Here is an 8,396-nt window from a genome sequence, read left to right as displayed (position 1 = left end):
CTGAGTGACAGAACGAGATTCTGTCTCAAAAAAAAAAAAAAAAAAAAGAATTAAGGCCTGTATAATACCATGAGTGGTATTGATGGTATTGATGGGGAGAAGGGAGGAACAGGTTCTGAAACACATATAAAAAAATTGATCGGATGGCACAATTGTTTTCCAGGCAAAAGAGCAAACCAAACTATTTTTAAATGTCAAGAGCTAAATAGCCTGGAGAAAAATGTAATATATTGCAAGCAATAAGCAACAGACCTAGACATAAGTTGATACCTTTCAACATAACAGAATGGCGCGTCCTGGCTTAACCTTCTCCGCTTCCAAATCAGTTCCCTCCTGGAATTAACATTTTCTTGTCATCTTAGAGTAAAGGCTGTGCATTCTCAGCCATTAAGGCTTCCAGGCTGAAAGCTTTCCTTAAACTTGTTTCAATCCATCTTTGATTCTGAAATGCTCTGATTTTATTTCCATAGTGGCCATGTTAATTAATGGTGATGATCAGACTTAATGAAAGAGGGAATTAGTAAGCCATTCCCTGGCCACTTTCATAAAAAGGGAGAGTGCTAACAAGTGCTAATGGCCTGACATGGAAACCTCACCTTATCCCCGGAGCTTTTAACCTGCAGTCACATCCTGAAACATAACCCGAAGGCTGCTCTAAGCAACTGGGTGTTTGATCTTCTTGTAAGCAGGGCTATCTATACTCAGGTTTCTCAACTGAATTCATCCTAGAAAATAGGGCCTTCAGGCCTGGCATGGTGGCTCACACCTGTAATCCCAGCACTTTGGGACACTGAGGCCGGGGGATCACCTGAGGTCAGGAGTTCAAGAGCAGCCTGGTCAACATGGTAAAACCCTGTCTCTACCAAAAATACAAAAATTAGCCGGGTGTGGTGGCACATGCCTGTAGTCCCAGCTACTTGGGAGGCTGAGGCAGGAGAATCGCTTGGACCCGGGAGGTAGAGGTTGCAGGGAGCCGAGATCGCACCACTGCACTCCAACCTGGGTGACAGAGTGAGACTCCGTCTCAAGAAAAAAAAAGGGGCCTTCAAGCAGCAAGAGGTTTGGGTCCAGAAAACCATGACTGGCAAAAGCCAATCATTTTGCCCACCGACTTAATAGTTGCATTATCATGTAGTATACATTGTTATGTTAGTATCGTGTAGTATACATTGTTAGTATGTTATATGACATTATATTATTTTATAAAATTATGGGGCTTTTTTTGTTTGTTCTTTGTTTTTTTTTGAGATGGAGTTTTGCTGTGTCACCGAGGCTGGAGTGCAGTGGCATGATCTCAGCCCACTGCAACCTCCGCCTCCCGGGTTCAAGCGATACTCCTGCCTCAGCCTCCCAAGTAGCTGGGACTACAGGCGCATGCCACCACGCTTGGCTAATTTTTGTATTTTTAGTAGAGACAGAGTTTCACCATATTGGCCAGGCTGGTCTCAAACTCCTGACCTCGTGATCTGCCCGCCTCGGTCTCCCAAAGTGCTGGGATTACAGGCGTGAGCCACTGTGCCCGGCCAAAGTTATGTTTTATAATTTTCTTTTGTATTTTATTTATGTTATCTACTGCACAAGAATTAAAGCTCTCTGTGTATGGCCGGGCCTGGTGGCTCACGCCTGTAATCCCAGCATTTTGGGAGGCTGAGGCAGGTGGAGCACTTCAGATCAGGAGTTCAAGACCAGCCTGGTTAACATGGTGAAACCCTGTCTCTACTAAAACTACAAAAATTAGCTGGACGTGGTAGTGCGTGCCTGTAATCCCAGCTACTTCAGAGGCTGGGGCAGGAGAATCACTTTAATTCGGGAGGCGGAGGTTGCAGTGAGCCAAGATCCCACCACTGCACTCCCAGCCTGGGCTACAGAGTGACTCTATCTCAAAAAAAAAAAAACAACCTCCTTGTGTAGAAGTCTGGTATTGTTCACTTCTGCATCCTCAGTGTCTATAAGAGTGAACAAGTTGGGTGTGGTGGCATGCACCTGTAGTCCCAACGACTTGGAAGGATTGCTTGAGCCCAGGAGTTTGAGGCTGCAGTGAGCTATAATCACGCCACTGCACTCCAGCCTGGATGACACAGGGAGACCCAGTCTCAAAAAAAAAAAGGCAGGTGCGGTGGCTCACGCCTGTAATCCCAGCACTTTGGGAGGCCAAGACGGGTGGGTCACCTGAGGTCAGGAGTTTGAGACCAGCCTGGCCAACATGGAAAAACCCAGTCTCTACTAAAAATACAAAAGCTAGCCAGGCGTAGTGGCATGCGCCTGTAGTCCCAGCTACTCGGGAGGCTGAGGTAGGAGAATCGCTTGAACCCAGAGGGCAGAGGTTTAGGTGAGCCAAGATAGTACCACTGTACTCCAGCCTGGGTGACAGAGCCAGACTCCATCTCAAAAAAAAAAAGATAATCACAAGTTTTTTGTTGTTGTTGTTGTTGTTGTTGTTGTTGTTTTTGAGACGGAGTCTGGCTCTGTCGCCCAGGCTGGAGTGCAGTGGCGCAATCTTGGCTCACTGCAAGCTCTGCCTCTCGGGTTCATGCCATTCTCCTGCCTCAGCCTCCCAAGTAGCTGGGATTACAGGCGCCCGCCACCATGCCCGGCTAATTTTTTGTATTTTTAGTAGAAATGGGTTTTCACTGTGTTAGCCAGGATGGTCTTGATCTCCTGACCTCGTGATCCACCCACCTCAGCCTCCCAAAGTACTGGGATTACAGGCGTGAGCCACTGCACCTGGCTTTTTTTTGTTGTTTGTTTTGTTTTGTTTTTTAAAATTTTTGTGTTTTTAGTAGAGACATGGTTTTACCATGTTGGCCAGGCTGGTCTTGAATGCCTGACTTCAGGTGATCTGCCTGCCTCAGCCTCCCAAAGTGCTGGGATTACAGGTGTGAGCCACTGTGCCCTGACCCCATCTTGTGTTTTTTTTTGTTTTTTTTTTTTTTGAGAAGGAGTCTCACTCTGCCACCCAGGCTGGAGTGCAGTGGTGCGATCTCTGCTCACTGCAACCTCTGCCTTCTGGGTTTAGGCAATTCTCCTGACTCAGCCTCCTGAGTAGCTGGGATTACAGGTGTGCACCACCACATCCGGCTAATTTTTGTATTTTAGTAGACATGAGGTTTCACCACGTTGGTCAGGCTGGTATCAAACTCCTAACCTTGTGATCCACCTGCCTCGGCCTCCCAAAGTGTTGGGATTACAGGTGTGAGCCACACGCCTGGCCCCCATCTTGTTTTTAAACTCCAAACTGCCCTTGGTCACTCTTGAGTGTGGAGTGAGCTAACATTGGGAGAAATTTAGTTCGTAGTTTAAAGGATAATGGCTCTTCCCTAAACTAAGCTGCCTTTATAAAACTAATAAAAGGCCACAAGTTTAAGATTATAAGAGGGGTCTGAATTCTGCTAAAATGTAGGCATAGTTAAATAATTACCAGCCATTGTTCTGGAAGTCACAACTTCCCCAGTTAGTCCTGTAAATAGCATCACTATTATAAAACCTAAGATTGGGGCCAGGCACGGTGGCTCATACCAGTACTCCCAGCACTTTGTGTGCCAAGGCAGAATTGCTTGAGTCCAGGAGTTCAAGACAGCCTGGACAACATAGGGAGACCCCATTTCTACAGAAAACAAAACAAAACAAAAATAGCAGTCATGGTGGTGCACACCTGTGGTCCCAGCTACCTGGGAGGCTGAGGCAGGAGGACTCCTTGTGCCTGGGTGATAGAGGCTGCAGTGAGCCATGATCAACCACTGCACTCTAGCCTGGGTGACAGAGTGAGACCTTGTCTCAAAACAAACAAACAAACAAACAAACAAAAAACAAAACCAAAGAAACAAAAAAAAACAAAAAACAAAAACCTAAGATTGGCCTTCCAAGATATCTTTTCAGATTTTTGCATTTCTGACTACTAGGTAACTCCACTTGGATCAGCAACTCCTCTGTGGCCCCTACCCAGAAGCAGACTCAGTGCACAAGGACTGTTTTCCACAGCCCTGTGATTGCATCCCCAGCCAGTCAGCAACACCCATTCCCTAGCCTCCTGCCTCCTATCCTTGAATAACCCTAGCCTTCAAATTTCAGGGGTGGTTGATTTGAGTAATAACAAAACTCCAGTCTCTTGCTTAGCCAACTCTAGGCATATTAAGCTCTTTCTCTATTGCAATTCTCCTGTCTTAATAAATTGGCTCTATCTGGGCAGTGGACAAGGAGAACCCACTGGGCAGTTATGTACCTATGTAAATGCATACAAAGAATTTTGGAGGCTGGGCACAATGGTTCATACCTGTAATTCCAGTGCTTTGGGAGGCCCAGGCAGAAGGATGGCTTGAGCCCATGAGTTCGACACCAGCCTGGGCAACATAGTGAGATCTCATCTCTCCAAAAAAAATTTTTTCTAATTACCTGGGTGTGGTGGGTGACAAGCACCTGTAGCCCCAGCTACTTGGGAGGCTGAGGTGGGAGGATCGCTAAAACCTGGGAGGCGGAGGTTGCAGTGAGCAGAGATCACATCACTGCTCTCCAGCCTGGGTGACTGAGCAAGATCCTGTCTCAAAAAAAAAATTTTTTTTTTTTTGGAAGAATCTACCTAAAACCTATGACAGTGGTTACTTCAGGGGAAGGGCCTGAGATTGGGAACTGTAGTTGAAGGCTACGTCAGATTTACCTGGAATGATTCTCATCCAGGGGTGATTCTGCCTTTTTTTTTTTTTTTTCTTCCTTCTGCTTTTTGCAGAGCAGGCCTACCCCATAGGCAATGTGCCCAAAGTAGTTGATTCTCCTCTCTAGGGATATTGGGCAATATCTGGAGATATTTTGGGTTATCACAAATGGTTGAGATGGGGGAGGGTACTGCTGGCATCCAGTGGGTCAAGGCCAGGGATGCTGCAAAATAGTCCACAATGCTTAGCACAGCCCCCACAACAAAGAATTATCCAGCCTAAAATGGCAATGGTGCTGAAGTTGAGAAACCCTGATCTGGATCATTTTAATTTTTATAAGGAGATAGGATTCAAGTATTATTTGCATAATTTAAAAAGGGCTGAAAAAAAAATGATGTGGCGGGGAGGAGTCTCTCTGAAACTGTTTTGGTCTGGGAAACTGCCTGATTGAAAAAAAAAAAAAAAAGACAGGGTTGCTGTGATCCACCGTCCACCTTCCCTCTGCAGGACACAGCATGTATTCCCCTAGCTGCCAGGAGCGTTGGCTGCTGCTCCCTCACATTCTGACGAGTCCCTCTTCAGAAATTGCCCTTAGCTGAAGGAAGTTGCCTTGTTCAACAGCCTTTCTCCTTGAAAAGCCTCTGCACTGTTGACATCACTGCTTTGTAGCTGGGGTTGAGGGAACTGTCCTGTGCCCTGTAGGACATGTGGCAGCATCCCTGGCCTCTATCCACTAGATGCTAGCAGCCCCCTCCTCTTTTTTCCTTTTCTTTTTTTTTTTGAGACAGTCTTGCTCTGTCCCCCAGGCCAGAGTGCAGTGGCATGATCTTGGCTCACTGCAACCTCCGCCTCCTGAGTTCAAGCAATTCAATTCTCTTGCCTCAGCCTCCAAAGTAGCTGGGATTACAGGCACGCACCACAATGCCCAGCTAATTTTTGTATTTTTAGTAGAGGCGGGTTTCACCACGTTGGCCAGGCTGGACCCCTTCTCCTATTACAACAACCAAAAAGATCTCTGAACCTGTGAACATCACCAAATATCCTCTGGGAGGCAAAATTCTCCCTCTCCCTGCATTAAGAACCATTGATGTATCCAGCGCCTGGTTAATACAGTAGCACAAAGGCCCAGCCCCCTGACCTCAGTTTGGAGTATCTCTGACGGTCATCTCAGCCTTCACTGAGATTGCATCATAAATTCCCCTCTTTGCCCAATCCTCCTTCCCTCTCCCCATCATAGGTGTTGTTTTCCAGCTCATTCTCCCATAAATATTCTGGTGCAAATCTCCCTCCCAGAGACTGTTCCTTGGGGCCACTGACCCAAGACAAAGATGAAGGCTTAGGGGGCTCAAGTGGCTTTTCAAAGGTGCCACAGCAGGCTGGATGTGGAGCTAAGACTGTGACCTTTCTCCTCACTCCACAACTGGTGCTCACAAGCATTGCACTTCAAGGCCTTATTATTGGGCTCTGCTGACCACAACTATCTTTTTCTTTTTTTTTGAGACAGAGTCTCGCTCTGTTACCCAGGCTGGAGTGCAGTGGCATGATCTTGGCTCACTGCAACCTCTGCCTCCCATGTTCAAGCGATTCTCCTGACTCAACCTCCCGAGTAGCTGGGACTACAGGTGCCTGCCACCATTTCCTGCTAATTTTTGTATTTTTAATAGAGACGTTGCCCGCCTCGGCCTCCCAAAGTGCTGGGATTGCAGGAGTGAGCCACTGCACCCGGCGCGCAACTATCCTTGATCTCTGACTTTTCAACCCCCTTGCCTACCCCATGCGTATTTCTATAATAGAAGAAACAGAAGAAAAATTCATAGAATGTGCAACTCAGTGGCGTGAACTTCAGCCCTCTTCCTTTGTTGTTCTTAAGCAATATACCTTGTAGATGTGCTTGTCTGCACTCTCTCAACTGGCTGACAGCCAGCAAGTTCAAACACATAGACTTCTCAACTACCAGTATCTAACATGATTGCATAAAGTCCTTTGTGCTCAAAAAACTTTGAAAATTTTTTTTGTTTTTTATAGGGACAAGGTCTTGCTATGTTGTCCAGGCTGGTCTCAAACTCTTGGGCTTAAGCGATCCTCCCATCTTGGCCTCCCAAAATGCTGGAATTACAGGTGTGAACCACCATGCCTGGCCAGAAAATTTTTTTGTGTATTTGTTTTTTGTAGAGATGGGGGTCTCACTATAGCCCAGGCTAGTCTGGAAATCCTGGGCTCAAGCAATCCTCCCACCTCCGCATTTTTTGTTTTAGTTTTTTGATAAAAGTATGGATGTGAGATAATGGGCCCATACAAGTATGTGGCTGGGACAAGGTCATTTCTCAGTATGATGGTCCATTTCTAAGATCATGGGACAGTTAAGGAAGTTAGCATGCTGTGGTCTGGTGTGAGAACTCTTGCTATGCCAAATATAATAATAAACATTAGGCTGGGTGAGGTGGCTCACGCCTGTAATCCCAGGACTTTAGAAAGCCGAGACCAGAGGATTGCTTGAGCCCAGCAGTTCAAGACCAGCCTGGGCAACATAGCGAGACGCTGTCCTGTTAATAAACAAAAATAAAGGCTGGGCGCAGTGGCTCGAGGCTGTAATCCCAGCACTTTGGGAGGCCAAGGTGGGCGAATCATGAGGTCAAGAGATCGAGACCATTCTGGCCAACATGGTGAAACCCTGTCTCTAGTAAAAATACAAAAATTAGCCAGGTGTGATGGCAGGCGCCTGTAGTCCCAGCTGCTAGGGAGGCTGAGGCAGGAGAATCGCTTGAACCTGGGAGGCGGAGGTTGCAGTGAGCTGAGATCGTGCCACTGCACTCCAGCTTGGTGACAGAGCGAGACTCCGTCTCAAAAAATAAATAAATAAATAAATAAATAAAAATAAAAAAGAATAATAAACATTAATTGAGCTATTGCTATATAACAAACACTACATACTTATACATATATGTATTATTAAATATATACTATATTAATATATAATACATATAATGTATTTTATAATATATGTAATAGTTAATAGTAACAATATTAACATTATATTACTGTATGTATATATACTGCATAGGTGTATGTATACTGTATAGTACATTACTGTATTTACTGTTATATATTGTATATATACATACATATTTATAACATATAAAATAACATTATATATCATGTTATCAATAGGCAGATATTGTTATTTCACCCACTTACTGGTGAGAAATCTGAGGCACAGAGAAGCTAAATAACTTACTCAAAGTCACACAGCTAGTAAATGTCAGAGCCACTCCAGCCTGCATGACTGCTCTTCATTTTCAGAAGGTGTGGCTCTAACTCAGAGCACATTTATTCAACTGAATGCATTTATGAGGAAGATCTTGAAAGCCTGTCTTCCTCTCTCCCTCCCAACACATCAAAAAATAATGGAATGTAAAGCAATTGGATGGTCTTCGTCTTAAACTGGTCGGCTTAAGCTGGTCAATGTCAACCAGGTTCAAGTTATGGAACTGTATGTAAATGTTGAAAATGTATAAATGTATCATTGTATCTTTTTTTTTTTTTTAAGAGACAAGGTCTCCATATGCTACTATGACTAGCAGCATAGTCATAGCTCACTGTAACCTTGAACTCCTGGGCTCAGGTGATACTCCTTCTTTCACCTCAGCCTGCTGAGTAACTGGGACTATAGACAGGCACCACCACGCTTGGCTAATTTTTTAATTTGTTGTACATATTGGAGTCTCACTATGTTGCCCAGGCTGGTTTCTT

The sequence above is a fragment of the Hylobates moloch genome, unplaced genomic scaffold, assembly GCF_009828535.3.
Source record: "Hylobates moloch isolate HMO894 unplaced genomic scaffold, HMol_V3 SCAFFOLD_21, whole genome shotgun sequence".
Taxonomy (NCBI): domain Eukaryota; kingdom Metazoa; phylum Chordata; class Mammalia; order Primates; family Hylobatidae; genus Hylobates; species Hylobates moloch.
Note: the sequence above shows the minus strand (reverse complement) of the source record.